We start from the raw sequence: 21,697 nt of genomic DNA on the forward strand, positions 1-21,697 counted from the left end.
ATGGTATTTTTGATTGATAACTATGACTTTTTTGATGGTTAGTTTGTAGTCAAGTGTAAAGTAATACGTGACAGCCAGCTGTTCATTTGCTGATATTTCCAGGTACTGTATGTATAGCTTAGTGTGTTTATGTATTTGGACACAAAGGGGAGAGGTGTTCATCAGATGGACAGGCAGAGCAGATGGATGAATAGGAGAATGATTGAACTGTGTTTCTCTCAGGTTTAATTGAGGTGGTGTGTAATGTCTTTTTTCTACTCGAGTACTCTGACTAATTACTCAAGTACGCGTCGAGTACTCGAGGGGCAATGACATGTACATAACTGTATATATAATAACATGTCTGACAAAGGTCTTTGGCTGCTGCATTGCTTCTTGTTGTTCCAGTGTATCGTCTATTCATTATTATAGACTGCTATAAAATAATTTGTTTCAAAATGTACAAATGATTGCATAATCAATTTATAATGCATCATATTTTGCCATTATGTGAAGATTCGCTGCCCAACTCGATGAAAGAATGTGCACAACATGTGTCTGTCTGTTCTTCCTTCAGGTTACCGTAGTAATCTTTGTAAGTACCACCAGTATTTTTGTGACTGTCTGAACCATCTATTTTCAAATCGCGGTTGGCTTAACAGGAGAAGCCATAACCATCATGTTTTTAAGTTAAGCTGAAGTTCAGTTTTGAAGATGCTGCATTCTGTTCCATTTAGCTGCACTCTGTCAACAAACAGAGCAGCAGTGCCATGCATAAAATCATGCAGATACGGGTCAGGAGCTTCAAATCAACCATCAGAATGTGGAAACAATGTTATCTCAGTGATTTGGACCGTTGCATGATTGTTGGTGCCAGATGGGCTGGTTTGAGTATTTCTGAAACTGTTGATCTCTTGGGATTTTCACACACAACAGTCTCGAGAATTTACTCAGAATGGTGCCAGAAACAAAAAACATCAAGTGACCATGGGAATGGAAACACCTTGTTGAGAAGAGAGGTCAAGACAAAGACAAAGTCTACTGTAACTCAGATAACCACCCTCTACAATTGTGGTGAGAAGAATATAATCTCAGAATGCTATTCTGAGACGCGGGTTGGCACTGTTTTGGCGGCATGAGGGGGACCTACACAATATTTGGCAGATGGTTTTTAACGTTTTGGCTGATCAGTGTATATACATTTAAACACCATTGCAAAAGTGTCTGCTAAAGAAAGTGTGTTCTGCTAAAATAAGCAGAACAAAATACATCTGATATTCCTTTTCCTTCATTCTCTTCATCTTTCTAATTTTTCATGCCATGCACTGCTCCATTTATTCTCTTGTTTTATGGATAACCCTATCTTATTTTCTCTCACTCTCTCTCTCTCGTGTTTGTAAACATTTCTCACTCTGTCACCCACATTTCTTGAGATCTTCTCCTGATTTCTCTCTCTCTCTTCCACCACAACCCCTCCCCCACCCATCCTCAGGGAGTGCTTGCCTACTACTGTCGCCGTAGGCATGCTGTTAGGGGGTTCATGTATATATTCTCTCCTCACTTATGATTAGATTGTTATGCAATGACAACTCCTATGCAGATAACAGCAGAAAGCATACTCAATGCCAGCTCAATCCAGACACACCTTTACCAATAATTACTCACTGTGGGCATCTTTCTAGGAGTTACTTTATGCAGGTGTGTATGTGTTTGTGTTCAGTTTCCAGAATTTGATACACCTACTCAACTATTGACATCTAATAGTTCGTGGTGCTCTTTTTACTAAGGATGTGCAAAATGGTCTTAAGGAAGCTCTGTTTAATATGGTTTCGGGTTCTCCTGAAACTGCTCAGTTTCTTAGTTGTGCTTTTACATAAGATGCTTGCATTCATAAACAGCTAGATGGAGCAATGGAATGCATCAAAAGCATGTTTTTAAAATTGACAATTTGTAACTTGACATACCATCTTTATGCAATGCTTATGGCAGAATATATTCACACTGAAAGAGTTTTTGCATCCATTTGCCCTGTTTTTCCAATTAGTTTTCTATGTTACTTGTGAGAGACAGGTTTGCTATTTTATCAAAATGAACACGTGGTATAAATTAAAAAGCCTTTATTTAACCAGGTTACAACATCTTAAACGTATATAATGGCTAATGCATTTCAGCTAAGAAAGCCTTCATCAGGGTACTTTTTTATATATATATAAATGCATCAGCCACATCAAGACCAGCCTGATCTCATTAAAATTGTGTTTATTTTGACTAATGCAAAATTTAGTGTAAAATGAGAAAAAACTACTTAAATGTTCTCCCAAACAGACGAGGTTGTTATGGTTAATGCTTTATCGAGTTTTAAATCAACAAAGCCTACCTCCATTCCCCTTAACCTAAACCTAACTGAAAGTGACATAAAAAGCAAACATGAGATTAAAAACACAATCCCTGGATTATCAACCTGTGTTCTCTTCAGCACGCGTACCGTTCTCTGCAATTTGATTGCTCTTCGAGAGCTTGTAAGCTTGTGAATTTTGTTGGTGATGTAGTGCAAATGCTAAAATGTATTGCCTTACAAGTTGCTCTAGTAAAAGTGTTTTAGTGTCATAAGATAGCACTGTGTGAGGAACAGGGTACTTGAGCAAGTACTTGAACTGATAATCTACCATTTTACTCATGATTTGTGTGAAAGTGAATAAAAATAACTGTAGTAGCACCTCATGTGTTATGTTCAATGAACCATGTAACATTTTGTGTGTATACTAGTACCATGACTCTGTGAGACCAGGTTCCTCAAGACAGCAAAGTTTTGTTCTAATCATTGTGCTGCATCTAGCTTTTTAGTACAATAATGCATTCAGTCAGACATAAAGCAATGGCCAAAAACTGAATGTGTGTTGCTGTTGTGGTTAGTGTAGTGTAGTGTTTTAAAGGACGATTTTACCTTCCAAACTATCTAAAAGCTAAAGCATAGCACTGTAATTAAAGTACTGTGGACAAAAAAATTCAAATAAATATTTGTCGCCACGTGTTGACTAGTCTGTTGTTGAACAACTAGTCAAATAGTTCAAATGATTCTTTACTAATTGGTCCATTTGTTTCATTAGACCCATGGTGAACAGCACTTTAAAGTTGTATATATGGCACACAGGATGTTGCTCCCCGTCAGTTTGTCCCTTCAACCCTCATTATCCCTCCCAGCCCTTTGTCTCTCACTCTGCAGCCTTTCATACATATTTATGCAAGGACATCGTAAAAATGGGGGGATGCGTAATGGAATTCAATTCTGCAAGAAAAAAAGAGAGCAATAGAAAGAGAGAGAAATGCAAAGCTTTTCAAATTCATTTGGGTGATAATAAGACTTTCACCACATGAGACTTCTCTCTTACACTTCACAGTTTCTCTCACAAAACTCTATCATTAATATTTGAAATGAGTGAAGGCCATTTAATTGTGAAAACTTGGCAGTCCTAGCTGTTAAGTGAAGGCTTGCAGTAATCTCATTGCCCCGGTCTGTCAATCTGCATGAGGATCCCAGACACTCACATTCATGGGAAAAATAACCAGAATAAGACAGCGCGTGAACATTTGAACCAGACTCACAACAATGTTGTTCTCGTTGTTGGCTGATGGTAACAAAGTTGTGTTTCTTATGCATTAGTGTTGTCTATTTGTATCTCACTCTCTCTCACACACACTCTCTGTGACAGCTGTTATTAAAGAATAGGATGTAACTTGTGACATGATAGGACATTGGATACTTCATATGCCATGGCCTGAACCTTGGATTTAGGATGGACCCCAAAGAACCTCACCAAAATTACCTGCCGGTTGAACTGGGATTCACCTCACTGATCTGTGCCTGCGTCACCTTTGTCTATTGATTGACTAATCCAGGATGGACTTCAAAGACAATAGTAATTTAATTTATATATATACATTTTTATTTTTAACACCTGGACCTTAACACTTACTTAATGTACTAATCTTAAACCATGACCTGCACTGCACATAAATAACTAATTTTGGCATTATAATTATGCTGGTTAGTCAGAGGGGAACTGGCCCCCACAGTGAGACTGGTTTCTCCCAAGGTTATTTTTCTCCATTAACCAACATCTTCTGGAGTTTTGTGTTCCTTGCCACAGTCACTTTCGGCTTGCTCACTGGGTTTCTAAATACTATTATTATTTAATTATTTTATTTTTATACACAATTTACAACCATATTTAATCAAACTACACAATGATGACTCTAAGACTTCATAGATATTACAGATACATTTTTTGTTAATGCATGATTTTATGTAAAGCTGCTATGAAACGATGTGTGTTGTAAAAAGGGTTATACAAATAAAAATGACTTGACTTGATGGTAGACAGTGAACTGTACACATTGTTCTCTTCCAGCAGCAGCAGCTGGGCAGTGTGCAGAGACCCCAGCACCTCTGAAGTGTGTCTGTTATAAATATATAACATATAAATATGTTATAAATGAAGCTGTACTTCCATTAATGATTACATGAAAAGGATTCTCTCAGAAACTAAATCCTCAGTGGTGTTGGGTCTTAAATTCTCTTCTCCAAGCATTCCCCCAATGACTGACTGTCCTCATTTTCTTCTGTTCATTTCCCCTGCATTCAGCATCTTGTTTTTCCCCTTCTTGATCTTATAATGCTCTCTCACTTTCTCTCTTTTTTTTAGAGATCAGACAGTAATGAAGACACTGAGGCTGCAGAGGAGCTACTGCTCATCAACAAACCACTGACAGACCTAAACAACCTTGTCATACAACTGGTCAGTGAATGTGTGTGTGTGTGTGTGTGTGTGTGTGTGTGTGTGTGTGTGTGTGTGTGTGTGTGTGTGTGTGTGTGTATTTATCACTTTGTGGGGACCAAATGTCCCCATAAGGATAGTAAAACCCAAAATTTTTTACCTTGTGGGGACATTTTGTCGGTCCCCATGAGGAAAACAGCTTATAAATCATACTAAATTATGTTTTTTGAAAATGTAAAAATGCAGAATGTTTTCTGTGAGGGTTAGGTTTAGGGGTAGGGTTAGGTTTAGGGGATATAATATAAAGTTTGTACAGTATAAAAACCATTATGTCTATGGAAAGTCCCCATAAAACATGGAAACACTACTGATGTGTGTGTGTGTGTGTGTGTGTGTGTGTGTGTGTGTGTGTGTGTGTGTGTGTCTGTCTGTCTGCTGTGTGGGGAGCGTCCAAAAAATGGCTTCATATACAGTATGTACTATATCACGTCTTGATTGGAAAATAACATGCAAAAATGTTTCTGTGGGTTTTAGGTTTGTGAGTTGAATACTTTTAAATCAAAAGTATTTATACAATTTTGTAGCATCAAAAATGAGTATGTGAACATAAAATGTAAGTACATATATATTATATTATATATTTTGTCATAGGCTACATTTGACGTTCAGTGATGAAAAATTAATTGTTAAATTAATTAATAACTACTCACCTGAATAACACAAAATGGTTGTTGTTTTATAGAATTTACAATGCATATAGGCAATATAACGAGACATCATGACATTGGCTGCCCCAAATCACCGTTTCTATACTTTAAGTGATCAGCGCTCAAAACAACGGAGCCGTGTACAGCGCAAGCACTCGGGAGTAGATGGCACTCATCTTTCAGTGCTGTATCCTCATATACTTTTCTCTATTACAGAACACACTTCATTTATACCCTTTCCTGCTCCGCGCGCGTTGCTAGACATGTGGCATTATTTTAATGAAAGTAGACCATGACACAGTAGACGAAATACAGTGAGCAGCAATATAGATCGACATTGACATCTTTCACTAAAACTCACTGCAGAAAATGAGAATGAAGCTAAGTGAATCCAACTTCATGTGTCTGAAATTAATCTGACCATTCAGCTAAACCAGGTTTGTGTCAGGACAACGCGCTTCCAGAGTGCCTTAAAACTATGATGGTTTTGTTTTTTCGTCTAAAATTAGCTTTATTAATCAGCATGTTACCAGCCTTTGACAAACAGATTATTTTTGTGAAAATTAATCAAAGATGTCATCATCTCTGGCATAGATGGCAAGGAAAAACAGCCACAAATATAAATTATTAGTAGCAGTGGAGTCAGGGCTCAATGGAAAGGATATTTTCTACAGGCCCGGTTGGACCAGTGCTCCAGATTTTTACTTGACCTGCCAAAATGTTCACTCTGTAAATTTTTTTACAGAAAATTTAAAAACAGCTGTTTTTACCATCATGGCATTTTTTTTTTTTTTTTACATTTGTCAGAAGCTATATATATATATATATATATATATATATATATACAGTATACACTTAGGTTGAAGTCATTAAAACTACTCAGCACATTTCATATTAGCAAACCATAGTTTTGGGAAGTTGTTTAGAATGTCTACTTTGTACATGACACAAGTAATTTTTCCCAAAATTGTTTACAGACTTCACTTTGATTGTCTATATCACAATTCCAGTGGGTCAGAAGGTTACATACACAAGTTAGCTGTGCCTTTAAGCATCTTGAACATTCCAGAAAATCATCTCAAGCTTTTAGACCATTAGCCAATTAGCTTCTGATAGGAGATGCACTGAATTGGAGGTGTACCTTCAAACTCAGTGCCTCTTTGCTTGACATTATGTTTGGAGGAAAGAGTGAGGCTTGCAATTCGAAGAACACCATCCCAACCGTGAAGCATATATATATATATATATATATATATATGTATATATATATATATATATATATATATATATATATATATATTCATGTCTTAAAATCATTATATATATATATATATATATAAGACATGAATTAATCCCCCAAAATGTTATCACATTTATAATTTACAAAATATGATTTATGATAGAAATTCATCATCATATTAACCTCCTGCCATTTACATGTGAGTTTTTCAATTGAGTCAAGTCATTTTTATTTGTATAGCAATTTTCACAACAATTATTGGTTCAAAGCAGCTTTACAGATAATCATGCAATAACAGAAAATTAAGCTGTATTATCAGTAATGTCTTAAAGAGTCGTCATTGTTCAGTTTGATAAAGAATTTGATTGTAAATTGTGTCATAAAATATTTAATTAAATTAAGAAGTAAATAATAATTGTGTTTACAACCCCAGTGAGCAAGCCGAAGGCGAATGTGGCAAGGAACACAAAACTGCAAAACATTGTGGTTCATGTAGAGAGAGAGAAAAGAAGAAGAAAAATATTTCAGTGAAGTAGATGTTTTCGGTCACCCGTTAATTCATGCTGTCAACTTCTGGGCCATGTGTAGTGTATTCACAACAAGGATCAAAGATTTAGTGACTGAGTTAAAGATTTGATTATTGGCTGAATGTAATAAACATAAGAATCTCTGAGAGATGAGACTTGCAGCTAAATCAGTTGTGATACAGTAGATAGATGTTAGGCCTAATCTGCTAATTATGAGTAAAGATATAAATATGGAATTCGACAACCCAAACAAGACCAACACTGACTGATACACAAAGCACATAATGAAAATACTTGTACAGTCCAGAAAAGAAACATGTAAACATATGAGGATGATATGAAACTGATTTAAATGTCATCTTTGAGCTGAACAGCTCTGATAATAATAACAACAGCCATCATGATTTTGCTTCTATTCACATCAAACGCCATTATCATTTAGAATTAATGTTAATGCTTTGTAACATTATCTACTTAAATTTATACTTACATTTTGGATAATGAGCAGCTGGTTTCCAATGGTTTCCAGCCACGTTGTTTACTTTGGGAACAACACTTGCACTCTGTCCATTTACAAGAGTGCATGCAAGTTAAACAGCATCTAGCAGCACGGAGATAATTGATGAGAGAGATGCACGGGGAGAGATAGATTTACAGTCCAACAGAAAGAAACATCTAGGTTACTGTTGTAACCTCCATTCCCTAATGGAGGGAACGAGACTTTGTGTCGAAGAAGCGACACTAGGGGTCTCTCTTGAGAGCCTCACGCATCTCTGAACTTGAGATAAGGCCAATGAGAAATTGGCAGACAGAATTTGCATGTCCCGCCCCCGGACATACGGGTTTAAAGGGAGGGAAATGCGTCTGTTCATTCAGGATTTTGCCTGAGGAGCCAACAACAGTCATAACAGTGGCTCGGTTCAGCGATGTGACCGGGAGTACAACAGTAACCTAGACGTTCCCTGTCTGTCACTCACTTCGACGTTGCGTTGAAGAAGCGACACTAGGGGTCCAATTTTAATCACGCCATGTGCTGAACCGTTTACGTGCGCTGCTGACACAGGTGCGGGCAGGCAGTTGCGAGCCAAAATGACAGGCCGTGTCAGACTGTACGTACCCTTCCCCAATGCCCCATAAGACCTTCTGGTTCCCTACACCCCGATATGGGGGGAACAAGGTGACGTGCCAAGCATGGGAGCAAGCCGCCTTTTTCTCTCTATGTTTCTCGCATAGAGTTAAAGTGGCTGAGGCCATCTTAACGCTATCACACGCATCGGGGAAGGTGTTTTTTCCCAATTCCTATTCTTTCAGGGGGGAAAGACCCTGTGGAGACCACACCTGCCCAGGCTGGGGGAGGTAAAGTGTGGTAGAATACATCAAATGGGATTTTAGGTGGCATGTGGAGAATGGCGCGATGGTAGATCCTACCTCATTAGGAGGGAGGAGTTGCTACAAACACGGCGACCGTGGGGCAGTGAGGACTGCCCAAGGGAGACGCGGGTCCGCTCGCAAGGGGACCATACCACGGATAATACACATAGGGGGACAAGTCCACACAGTGCCCGACCTGTGGAGCACCTATTCCAGTACAGAGTAGTTTCAGTACTCGTAGTGGGTCTGGTCGGAGAATTCCTCTGCTGAATTCGCGGACCAGAGGGCTATGGAGGAGTTAGTGGGATCTCCTGGGATAAGAGCGCACAATATTACATAATTAATATTAATATTAATGGGGGGAAAGTGCGCTAGATGCAAGTGGTACACCCGGTCAGTTGTAAAATCTCGTAAAGGTATTGGGTGTTGCCCAACCCACTGCTCTGCATATGTCTGCTAAAGAGGTGCCTTTGGCCAGTGCCCACGAGGATGCCACACTTCTCATTGAGTGTGCTCGAACCCGCAAGGTGGCGGGCATGGCCTGGGTGTGATAGGCCAATGCTATGGCATCAACCACCCAATGGGAAAGCCTCTGTTTATGAAAATTAAAAAATCTGGGAATTTCACGCAGTGCGAACACTGAATGTGTGAGATAATTCAAATGTTTCATAAGACATACAATCCTGCTCCGAAATTCATGAAGTTGGCTTATTTCCTGTAATTTTCAACACATTGCTGCTGCTAAGACATAGAAAGAGCGAGGACAGTTCTAGGAGAGCATGCTCGGTGTCTGCACGCTCTTTTGTGCTCACGCGACCGTGCCTCAGCACGTTCAGTATATTATGCTCTCGCACATATTTTAGAGCTAAGTATAATCGCGCTTGCTCGTCTCTGAATGTGCGGTTAGAAGAATTTGTTCACTCCGTGTAATTTGTGTGCTCTCTCGCTTGATGTTTGCTTGCACTATTAAAGCAGCAATGGCCTGATCGGTCAAGTGTAACAGTATCAGCAACTGGCCCAAATCTCTCTCACACTGGCAGTTCTTATTGTTGAGCTCTGTGGAGTTCTCATGAGAATGTTTCCACTATTAAATAGTCAAAGTACGTTTAGGCCTAATTAACTAATTATTTTTACGTTTCGCTATTGTGATGTGTATTGTTTATTTTGGTAGATTTTCACTTTAAGGAAAATATACAAATGGTTCATTCAGACTTTTAATTAAAAACAGAAAACAAAAATTATCTCTCAGGGGATACCCTTGAACCCCAATACAGTATCTTTCATTTGGTGATTTTGACACTAGGCATGTTTGCTGCCTTCTGAATCCAAATATGATTGGTCCCAGTTTGTTTTTGTGCAGCTGATGATTTCATCATGCTTAAATTTTCAAAGATGCATGCAAGTCAATTTACTTCCTGAACAAGTGCGAACCAGAGTACAGGTTGTTTTTTCTCTCATGCAAACTGTGCTACAGTTCCATTGTAACCAGGATCAAACCACCTCCTACAGGTAGTCTCGTGTTCGGTACTACGGTCCACTCCCTGTCTGCAAAACAGCTTTACAGAAAACAAAAAAGTTACCTACTTTTCATGTGAGCCGTGCTCTGTTTCAGACTAATCTCTCAGTGTGAAAGCCCCCTTACTCACAAGCCCCTCATATGCCCCTGTCTCTAAAAATATTAAAATACAAATACTGGACAGTTGTCATTCAGATTAAAAACAAACTGTTGATTTTATCTCTTAATATTCTCATCAAAGTCCCTGAGATTAATGAACTCATTGAAATATTTTAATATTTTTGTAGAAGGTCCCCCAAACCCCACAACTTTGGCTTGGTCTCTGGCACCCCAAATCTCTAAATTGTATGATTTAAATTGTACTGTTTCTGCCAACTTGGAAATGTGTAATGACTGCATGCCTTATGTCATTTCATAGATATTGTCACGATTCCCTTGTTGTCTGCCCTGTGTTTCACTTTTCTTTGTCTAAAACTACACTTCCCACAATTCCCAGAGCTCATCACTGCCAGCACTCTGTCATTGTTCGCACCTGATTGTCGTTTGTGATCATCCTGTGTCTGTGTATTTAAACCCTGCTGTTTCTCCATTCCCCTGTTGGTCGTTGATGTTTGTGGATGCTTGTTTTGCCTGTTTTCCCATTGAATGTCTTCCGTGTTTTTCCCATTGTGGATATTTCCTTTGTTCCTGTTTGTTGTGTTGTCATTCTTGTTTAAATAAAAACCTACTGCATTTAGATCCTCGCCCCTTGTCTGCCTTCACCTGCTCATCATTACAGAACGACCGACCGAAATGGATCTAGCAGCGGTTTTCACAGAACTGGCCCAGGCGGATTTGACCATCCGCGAGTACTCCCATCTCTTCTCCACTGTTGCCATCCACACCGGGTTCGATGACGCTTCCCTGAAGACCATCTACCGGCACGGGCTACCAACACGCCGGCAGAGGGAAGTGCCGGAACCCGGAGATCATACGTGGAGTGAGTATGTGAGTCTCGTTTTTAAAGAATTCGCTGCCGAGGAATCACCTCTCTCGATCCAGGCTTTCTAGGGGTACAATTTAAATCACGCCATGCGCTGAGCCGTGTACGTGTTCTGCTGACACAGGAGCGGGCTGGTGTTTTACATGCCAAGACCGGCTGTATCAGACTGCACGTACCCTTCCCCAATGCCCCAAAAACATTTGTCGGAGTCCTTCTTGTTACCCTAGACAGGGGAACAAGGTGACACTTGCCAACCTGTGAACAGGCCAAGTCTGGCTGGGCCTCATTTCTCTGCCACTGAATAAAAAACTGCAGTTTCTGTTCCCAGCTCAGAAAACTGGATGGGATAGTTGTTTTAGATGAGCTTTTAGGTTATTTATTTTGCCCCTTTTCGTTGCCACGGTTTATAAACAAAGTCAACATATCAGCTCGTTCACATAAATGGGCTCTCCTTTCTCATTTGGCTTAAGGCCAAAATGTTCCCACACCGAAGCTGTGGAATGTGTCTTTGAAAACTTCTTTTTGGACATATTCTTCCAAACTTTGTGGCTGGAATTATGCAGTCGTCAGGAAATTCACCTATTAAAACACTATCAACCTCGAGTAACACGTAATCTTCATCAGTCGCTATCCACTCTGTGTGTGTGTGGAAGAGCTGACTGAGCCCTGCATCCGACTACTGGTTCTTATAGGTGCAGTATGTGCTTTTTTTTATGATGTTCAGAAAATGTCAGACATCACTTAAAGGGATAATTCATCCAAAAATGAAAATTCTCTCAGTATTTACTCTATGAGGATATAGTATTATATCCTCATGCCATCCCAGGCGCTGGCTCTGGGACGGTCAAGGCTACAGGCGCTGGCTCTGGGACAGTCGAGGCTACTGGCGCTGGCTCTGGGACGGTCGAGGCTACTTGCGCTGGCTCTGGGACGGTCGAGGCTTCAGGCGCTGGCTCTGGGATGGTCGAGGCTGCAGGCGCTGGCTCACTGACGTACGAGGCTGCAGGCTCTGGCTCAGGGACGGTAGGGGCTGCAGGCGCTAGCTTGCTGACGGTAGGGGCTGCAGGCACTGGCTCGCTGATGGTAGGGGAACAGACGGGGAACGTCTAGGTTACGGATGTAACCTCCGTTCCCTGATGGAGGGAACGAGATGTTGTGTCTTCTTGGCCACGTCGCGGAGCCGAGCCGCTGTAGTGGCCAGACCATTTCCGGCTCCTCAGAAAAATCCTGAATGAACTCTAGTATTTCCTCGCCTTTATACCTGTCAAGTTGTGTGTGTTTTTTAACTGACCACAGCTCAAATATGGTCCCAAAAGCACTACCCAAAAGTTGGTTCCACCAACTTTTGTTGCATGGTTGCCCCCTGCAGTTTGGGAGTGTTCTGGGAGTGACCTGAATATAGGCTTAGGTCACACCAGTACTGTAATGTGTTGGATGTAGTCACTCCATTTTTGATCCTGTTGCTACTGCTGCTCTTCAACTGGAAGCAGGACAACTATCCGTCTGACATCTCTGTGAAGAACCGTTGCAGGTATCTTGGTTGAGTGTGTTTCCATCTTTTTAGTGGGCTTCACAGTTGCGACTGGGTAGCTGGGGAAGGATCGGAGATATACATCCCTCACAGTTCCCTTCCTGTCAGTGTTCACGTCAATGACCCTGGCAAGCCTGAACTGACCTCTCAAGGCGTTATGGTCAGCCAGCCAGATGACATCTCCAATTGCCACATTTCTATGAGCTGTGTGCCACTTGGTCCGGAACCGGTCAACTTCTGTTTGGATGGTTCTTAATCTCCTGTAAGAGTAGCCTTCAAAGTCAAAGGTCCCTGGATCGCCTCTGGGACCAATTTGGGCTAATGTATTCTACACAGTCTTCCCGGCTCTGAGTCCTGGCATCAATGGTTCGTTCATTGGCGAGGTTGGAAGCCATATAAAGGGAAAGTTTGAAACTCACCCCCCAGATTGTGCAAAGCCCGCTTCACAGTCCGGACAGCAGCCTCAGCAGCTCCATTTCTGTGAGGTGAGTCCGCTGGATGGATCTTCCAGCTCCATTCTGTGCCATGCTTGGAGCCTTCATCTTCAAGCTTTGATTTTTCCAGTCGGTCCAGAAACATGTAGAGCTCTTTGAGGGCCGGTCTTGCTCCGACAAAGTTCTTCCCAGGATCTGACCACAATTTCCTCGGATGTCCTCTCAGCGCTGTAAATCTTTGGTAGGCTAACAGGAAGCCTTCAGCTGACTGTTCACTGACAAGGTCTGTGTGCATAGCTCTGGACGCCATGCAACAAAAGACGATTCCCCACACTTTGAGTTTTATTTTCTTTCTCACCTCATCCTTCACTTCATACGGTCCAAATAAGTCCACTGTTGTGTACTCAAATGGATTGGCTGGTGTTATTCGCTCCGATGGAAGGTCACTCATGATCTGTTGGCATCTTCGGGCCTTAAGTCTCCTGCATGTCACACAGCTATCAACGATCTTTTGAGCTAGTTTCCGGCCTCTTACCACCCATGCTTTCCTTCTCATCCGGAGGAGTGTGCCTGCAATTTCTTCATGATTTGCCCTGTGGGCTTCTTGAGCTAGAAGAGTGGCTACCCATGATGTGCAAGGCAAGACTGGTACTGCCGTTTTCTCTTTATTAAAGATTTGGAATCTTCCTCCACAGAGCAAAAGTCCAGTGCTTTCCTCTCTGACCACAGCAAGCCTGCTGAGTGTGGTGTCTGGCAAGGTTACCTCCATTTGAGCCGAAAGGAAGAGATCCCTGAGCGCATCCTCACACTCCATGATGGTAAGTGTAGTTCCCTTGACTCTGGACTTGATCTCAAGAGCTGAAGGAACCTCCCTCCTCTTTGGCTTGCTTGTGGTTGAGGTCTTGGCCAGCAATTTCTTTCCACTTTGTGGCAGCTCTCCACACCCAGGCAATGACTCTTATCAACCTGGTTAAACTGCTGAACTTACTGATGTTAAGGATTTTCCTTATTGAAGAACCAGAAGGTGGCCTCCGGACTTGGATTTGGTGTCCTTTTTCACTAAGGTTGCTTTGCAGGTCCTTGTTTTGGTTAGCGGTCGGGGACATTGGCATTGCAGTGGCAGGTCGAGCATATTGGACCCGTGCTCGGGTCAGTGCTGCTGTAAAACATTTCCTTTGGAGCTTGTTTATATCTTCTTTAGCATCTGCAGTGACATCTTTGGCTGACTTTGTCGGCCACTGCTCCACAGGTCGTTTCAGAAACTCTGGGCCATTTTGCCACACAGAGTTCTCTTTGAGGTCTTCTGGGGTTGCTGCTATTGTTGTGAGGTCAGCAATGTTTTGCTCACCTGGAATCCATCTCCAGTCTTCAACTGATGTGGACTTCTGGATCTCTCCCACTCTGTTTGCAAAAAAGGTCTGGTACCCATAACTGTCCCTTTGGATTGCACACAGCACAGTTTGACTGTCTAGCAGATGGAGCCAACGTTCCACTTGCATCCGACTGTGCTTTTCAATGTATTTTCTGAGTCTCGCAGCAAACACAGCCCCACAGACCTCAGCCTTCACTGGTTCTCCCTTTTGGTCAAGTGGTGTGAGCTTGGCTTTGGACTCAACAAGCCGGACCAGAATGCCTTGCTCGGTCTCCCACCTGAAGTATGCAACAGCTCCATAGCTCTGGTCGCTACCATCTGAGAATGTTATTCCCAAGGGTTCCCCAATACTTCTGACTGGTGTGAAGCTTCTATGGAAGGTAATTTGGTTGAGGTGTGTGTATTCCTCAAACAGATGGATGGCTTCTTCTCTAAGTCTTTCAGACAGAGGTGTGTCCCATGTGTCTCGTGTTAGAGTTTTGCCTCCAGCTTCTTGAAATGCTTTCCTGACTAGAATGGCTCCTTTCTGTTTGGCAGGTGTTGCAAGGCCTATTGGGTCATATAAACTAGCTACTTGGCTCAGCAGTTGTCTTCTAGTCAATGGGTTTGGAGTTTTTTGTCTCACCTCTTCTTCAACAAGATTTTTGCTGATTCTCATCTTCTTTTTCCTCTTTGAGAAGTTTATCAAGGTCATAAGGTACAGTTTGTCTGGCTCGACCAGGTAACCAACTCCAAGGGCTTTGTTGTCTCCTCTCATTTGGTTGGGGAGAATGAAGACTTCATCGGACGATGCTGGATGTTCTGATGTAGACGTCTACCTCCCACTTTGGCCTGATCGGACCCACGGCTTAAGGAAGAATCCACCTGCCTTCAGAATTTCTTCGACTTTTTTGGTGGTTTCGTTGAGCTCTTCCAGGTCATTATGGGATGTCAGAATGTCATCTACATAAGAATCCTCCTCAAGAACCCTCCGTTCCCCCTCCAGATGATTGAACATGGGCAGCCTTGCTGTCTCTCTCATGGCCAGTTGTGCGATGCACCCTGCTGGTCGATCGCCAATGTTGACCCTGGTGATAGCATATTCCTCAATTTCTTCATCTTCCCTGTTTCTCCAGAGAAATCTATGGAGGTGCATCTCCAGGTCTTCAAGCCACACAGAATTGTACATCATGGACTCCACACAGCATGGACTCCTCTCCTGAACCTTAGTAGCAGTGCCCGGATGGGATTAAGTACATCAGGCCCTTTCAAGAGAAGGTCATTCATGCTGATTCCTCTATACTTCTGGCTGCTGTCCCATACCAGTCGGACAGGTGTTGTTACAGAGTGTGGGTTCGGTGCCAACAAGTGACTGACGTACCATACTGGTCCTTTCCAGTCAGCAATGGTCTCTCTAGTCAGTTTCTTTGCTGCCCTCCTTTCCACCATCTCATGGACTTGAGTTGTGTATGCTGTACGCCACTCTGGTTCCTTCTTGAGTTGTTTCTCCGTCCTCAGAAACATGGCTTCCACTGCGCTTCTGTTGTTGGGCAGGGAACTTGGATCTTCAATCCAGGGGTATTTTGTGTCCCAGTGAGGCTCCTGACTATGTGCATCTGATTTCACATAGCTGAGGCCTTGCCTGATCATCTCAAGCTCCCTTTCTTCACTCAGAGTCATGTCTTTGCCTCCTGGCTGACAGTTACCACACCGGCATCCTCCACACATGGGTTCGCAGGCCGCACCAATGCTGTCCCACTCCCACCAGTCCAAGAACTCCCTGCCAATAACAGTGGTTCTGGTTTCAGCTCTAGATTTTTGCATCTCAGCAATTTCTTGATACTTCACTGCTGTGATTCTCATTGATCGTGCAAAGTGAGTCTCAGAATTGTGCAGGGCCATACCCACTACTTCACAGAGGTCCGGATGTGCTCTGCCAACGGTCTTTCCTAAAGGGCTTTCCCACAGGACAAGATCTCCTACTACTTTTACTCTCTGTGGAGCAAGTCTTCCTTCACGGTGGCTTATGAGAAGCTCAACATGTTCTGGTCTGTGCAGATCTTCCAGGTTGGTGTTGGGAAAGAACTTCTTAAATTGCTGTGCTTTGATTACTCTGTGAACTTTTGCAATTTCATCCAACCCATAACAGATCAGCTCATGAGCTCTCTCCATGCTTCTAGGTGTCTTGACTCTTACCTTGAGTAAGTATCTTTTGGTCTTTACCTTCATGGCCATGCCTCCAACTCCATGGACGACAAGCGTGATCTTTTCACTCTGAAGCTTCAATCTCCTGGCAGCTATATGAGTGATGTAGTTGGTATCTGATGCTAAGTCAATGAGAGTTCCAATTTTCTGTCCTGCATTGGTGGTTACTTCTAGAAACATCAGAATATCTGGTAACTCACGTGTGCTTGAGTCCATCACTCCAGGAAGGCTTCTTCTAGTGCCGTGTGGTTTTGCAGCCATATTGGTGAAGGCTCTCCTGACTTTTTCTGCCATGTCAGGGGTAAGCTCAGACATCAATTTCTCTTGTTCCTCTGTGAATGTTTGCCTCCTGGTGCTGGGTTTTCCCACTTTCACAGATTCTTTCCCCTTGAATCCTCCTTTCAGGCAGAGAAAGAAATGGTGATCTGAAGAGCTTCCTCTTCTGCAGTCTCTGTTCCTGCACAGGTAAATGTCCGTACATTCCTCATCCTCTTCATGACATCTGAGACATCTTCTGCATGCTCCCAGCCTTTCGATAGCATTCAGCTTCTCACCAGGTCTTAATTCTTTAAACTGCTTACAAAAGAAGATTTTCTCACGATGCTTCTCATCTCCACAAACAACACAGCCTCCTTTCCTTGTGGACTTTGTGGAGGCATACCTCTTCTCCAGGTACGTAGCTTTCTTTTCAGGTTTTTCACTTACACCCAATTGGTCTAGTTTCTCTAGAATGTCCTCTTGTGTCTTCAAGAATGTTAGAAGGATGTCGAAGTGATTGTCATGTGTGACTCCATTTCTTGGATTGACCATAAACACCAGCCAGTCCCTCTTTATGTTATCTGGGAGCTTGCTCTCTATGGATCTGATCACAAGGGGATTCTTTATGGCTCCAATGCTTTCGAGTTCCGTGAGGTCATTCAGAGCTTTTTCCACAGCCTGAATTAGGTCAATTACCTTCCTTGGCTGGTGTGACTTTAAAGGAGGGATCCTCTCTAGTTCCTCAATTATCTCCAAAGCAATCGTTGGCTTGTTTCCATACCTGTTTTCAAGTACTCTAAATATGTCTTCAGCACTGTTGTATGTTGTCAAGCTCAGGTCCCTACATATCCTCTCGTCCACACTGTCAAGGAGTTGGAACTTCTTCACTTCCACTGATCCAGTCGGCTCTCCCTGCTTTTGTAGACTTTCCCAGTCTCTCCTCCATCTGTGGAAACTCCTCCTAATCCCAGTGAATTTAGGTAGACTGGTTGGCTTTATTCTCACCACTGGTTGGGGAACTGCGGTTGGAATAGGCTGTTGGTCTGGACCTCTTCTTTCCTCTTCTGCAGTTTTTTGTGCGGTGAGGAATTCTGCCCTTCTGGCCTCCAGGTTGCTGCCGAATATTCTCAGGTCTCCTAATCTGCCTCTCAGATCTGCTGTCTGATCATGTGGGATCCATTTCTCCCAGTCTTCCAGGCTTACAGTTGCACCATGGATTAGCCTCCTTGCTCTTTCCAGCTGTAGTTCATAGCCGTCTCTATTGATTAGAGGTCGACCGATTAATCGGCCGGCCGATTAATTGGCCGATTTTTTGCATTTTTTACATAATCGCATCGCAAATATCCACGCATATCAAGCCGATTATTAGGCAGGTGCATCTGTGGGCAGTCTAGTGTTGTTGTGGAACACGTGTTCGATGCACGCTGCCCCTAGAGTCATTTTCCAGCAGAGTGAGCAGACCTCATCCAGTGCCTAAGGAAGGAGCTAAGTTCCTTGGAGAAAACAGTAAGGGTTAAATTTGTATAACTTCTTTAGATTTAATTAAAAACTTTTGATATGTTACTGCCAACTTCAAGAAAAAAACGTGACAAACGCGATAGTTGACATGACGTTCGGCTACTTTGGATATTGATAGCGTAGTTGAAGTTGCATTATCACAGCAGAAGGGTTGCTATCATGTCACAATAAGGAAGCAAGAATTTTGCAATTACAGACAGTGAATCTGAGACTTTTATTTGTTCTGTTTGTGTGTCTTATATTTGAGAGGGTTGTCACTCAGTGCAGATAAATAAGTAATAAAAATATACCAACGCAGTATAGGCTATTGAAGGACTGGCTTTGGTAAGCTCGGACGTTATCGGTTCTGCTGTCGGTACTGGAGAAATTAAGAAAATACATTCTTTATTGCTATAAAGAGAAAGTTATTTTATCTCGCCAGCCATTTCTATGTATAATAATATGAAACCATTTGTCTGTGATGCAATTTAGCTATTCAGCAGTCAGAGAGAGAGAGAGAGAGAGAGAACTCGCCACGCGTGCTACAGCGAGCAAAACACGAGCCCTGCTTAATGAGTGACAGAACTAAACATTCAAACATAGCCTGGTTTAGATCTGTGATTATTAGTCTGATTTTATTTTAGATTTCGCCTTCCAAAGATTATAAAAAGAATATTTATACATAAGCCGCATTCTGTCTAGCACAACTTCCTTCCCTTCACAGCGGTGCACTGACATTTCTCCCTAAAACGTCAGAATCAGCACGATCGGTGATTGTTGTAAAATGCTACTGTTGCTAAATTGCGGGACGCATTTAATAATAAAAAGAGTGCAAGAGATAGGCTACCGTTCCCAAGGTGGCGCGTGCTCCGAAACACACCGCAAAGAGACGAGCAAAGTATAGACTACTTTGGGTTTCATGCGTCTAAACGATCAACTATACACAAAAATATGTCAAAACGACAGGGTTGGAGATTCACTTAAACACAGTTTATGTCTTAAATGGACGTAGTTATGGAAATAGTTGGGGAGAAAATATGCTGCATCAGGAGCCTATTAGATCTGAACTCGGTCTTAAAGGGGAAGCTGTCTATTAAACATGTGATGATTGAGCCATTACTGTGAATCAAACAACAAAAGGCAAAGACAAAATCACTTACAGCTCTTGAATGAATAACTTATGCATTAATAAGCATTAATCTATCTATGATAAACTATGCAGTGTTATTTTACAATTGATTACTTTATTAGATTTCTTTTTAGACCACACCTGAACAGTAATGTTAGACCTTCCTGAAATAAAATTATATATATATATATATATATATATATATATAACAAAAAGAACCGTTAAGAATACTGCTTATCGATCCGGTACTTTAACGGTATCGGTAAGATAGTAACACCATTAAAACCTTAAAGATACCCATCACTAGTTATGCCTGTGCTTCTCTTGGATGCTCTGAATATTGGATTACATGTCTGGATTGCCCCTTAATTAAAGCTTCATTTGGATCTCAACCTTCGTGTCTCGGAGCAGTTAAGTAACACCTGCTTTGTTTATTTAATATATTTGTTATACATTATTTATACAATATGTTTTTACATTATACATTTTTAATTTTAAGTGTACAAGTGCAGATTGGTCAAGTGTTCAATAAATGTATTTGTTGAGAAATGTTGTCTATCTTAAGTAATTATTTGTGTTACATTTTATCTTTCAAATAAAAGGTTCAAATAAGAGGTTAAAAACAAGCACATATCGGCCAAATATCGGCCAAAATAAATCGGCAGCATTAATCGGCCATCGGCCGACCCGGATTTCAAAAGATCGGCCTGAAAAAACCAATATCGGTCGACCTCTACTATTGATAGCAGTGATGGGGCTTGCTTGGGCTCTGTCACAGGCTTTTTCCGCTTCTTGGATTGCAAAGTCTACTTCCTCTTTACCATATCTTGGCCAGAGGTTGGATTGGACTGCCTTATGGATGTCCCCCAGTTTCATGTCGCACTCTTCCATTGTCCTTTCAAGCTCAGCCTGCTGGTGCTCATCGAGCTTGACTTCTTCATCCTCCTCAGTTCCCGCTTCAGCCAGTAGGCCAGCCCTGTAGTCCTCATTTGCATCGCTAACATACCTTGCCAGGGAACTGAGCTTGCTGAACTCCTCTTGAAGTTCATGCTTAATCATACTATCTGCAGCTTTGCTCAGATAGTTTGCTTGCTTGGTGAAAGCAGATTTAGCTAAAGTCTGCTCTTGCTTCAGTTGCTTGACTGTTTTCCCAAGAGTTTCCTTTGCCATGGTGCAGAGTTTCCAGTCAATTTTTCCTTTGCGTTGACAGCTTGACCTCAGGCCTTTGATCCTTGTTCTCACTGCCACGATGGTTATCAACTGTCAAGTTGTGTGTGTTTTTTAACTGACCACAGCTCTGCCCAAACTTGAAAACTGCTTTATCTCTGATGAATGCAAAGGACAACTCAAATCTGTTCACTTTATGATTTTTTATTTCTTCAAGATGGTTTGATAGATTAGGGATGAGACAGAATAGGTTGATAACCTTTAAAATACACAAACCAAAAGCATGAATTAGTTACAAATAAATCACAAATTAGTCACAAATCAATCTCAATACAACTTTCTCAAAGTAATAATAAATAAATGCTACTGAATCCTCAAACCAAACAAAGTCATTCAGATCAACCTAGGATCTCTAATAATAAAAATACCAATCCCGTAATTAAACTTATACAAATGCTTAGAGTAGCGTTACAATGATAAAGTCTTCCTTATTTAATTTAAATTGTATGTTACAACCAAGCAAAAGCAAACATATGAACATAGAGAAGCCTGAACTCAACACATTCAAACACATTTTGATCTTATACTGTCCTACCAGTTGCATCTTTGAGATGATCAGGAGCTGTGGTCATAGTAGCTTTTCCCAGGAACAAGTGAGAGAGAGTGAGCCAACTGAGCTCTCCACAAACATTTCAATGCCATGCACTTCCTGTGGTTCCACCAACTTTTGTTGCATGGTTGCCCCCTGCAGTTTGGGAGTGTTCTGGGAGTGACCTGAATATAGGCTTAGAGTGCTCAGTACAACTTGTGACCACGAATTGACACAACAATACCTGTATGTCCGGGGGCGGGGTATGCAAATACTAGCTGCCAACTTCTCATTGGCCTTTTTTCATAGATCAGAGGTATATTTGGTGCTCAAGAGCGACCCCTAGTGTCGCTTCTCCGACACAACATCTCGTTCCTTCCATCAGGGAACAGAGGTTACATAACCTAGATGTTTTTACTCATTCACTGTTCTTAATCAC

At 41.8% G+C, this 21,697-nt stretch overlaps 1 pseudogene; it reads left to right on the forward strand.

Moving 5' to 3' along the window:
- LOC127657621 (serine/threonine-protein kinase ULK4-like) overlaps positions 1–21,697 on the forward strand; it is a 287,951-nt pseudogene that overhangs the window by 218,671 nt on the left and 47,583 nt on the right.

This window comes from Xyrauchen texanus, chromosome 17 (assembly GCF_025860055.1).
Source record: "Xyrauchen texanus isolate HMW12.3.18 chromosome 17, RBS_HiC_50CHRs, whole genome shotgun sequence".
NCBI lineage: Eukaryota > Metazoa > Chordata > Actinopteri > Cypriniformes > Catostomidae > Xyrauchen > Xyrauchen texanus.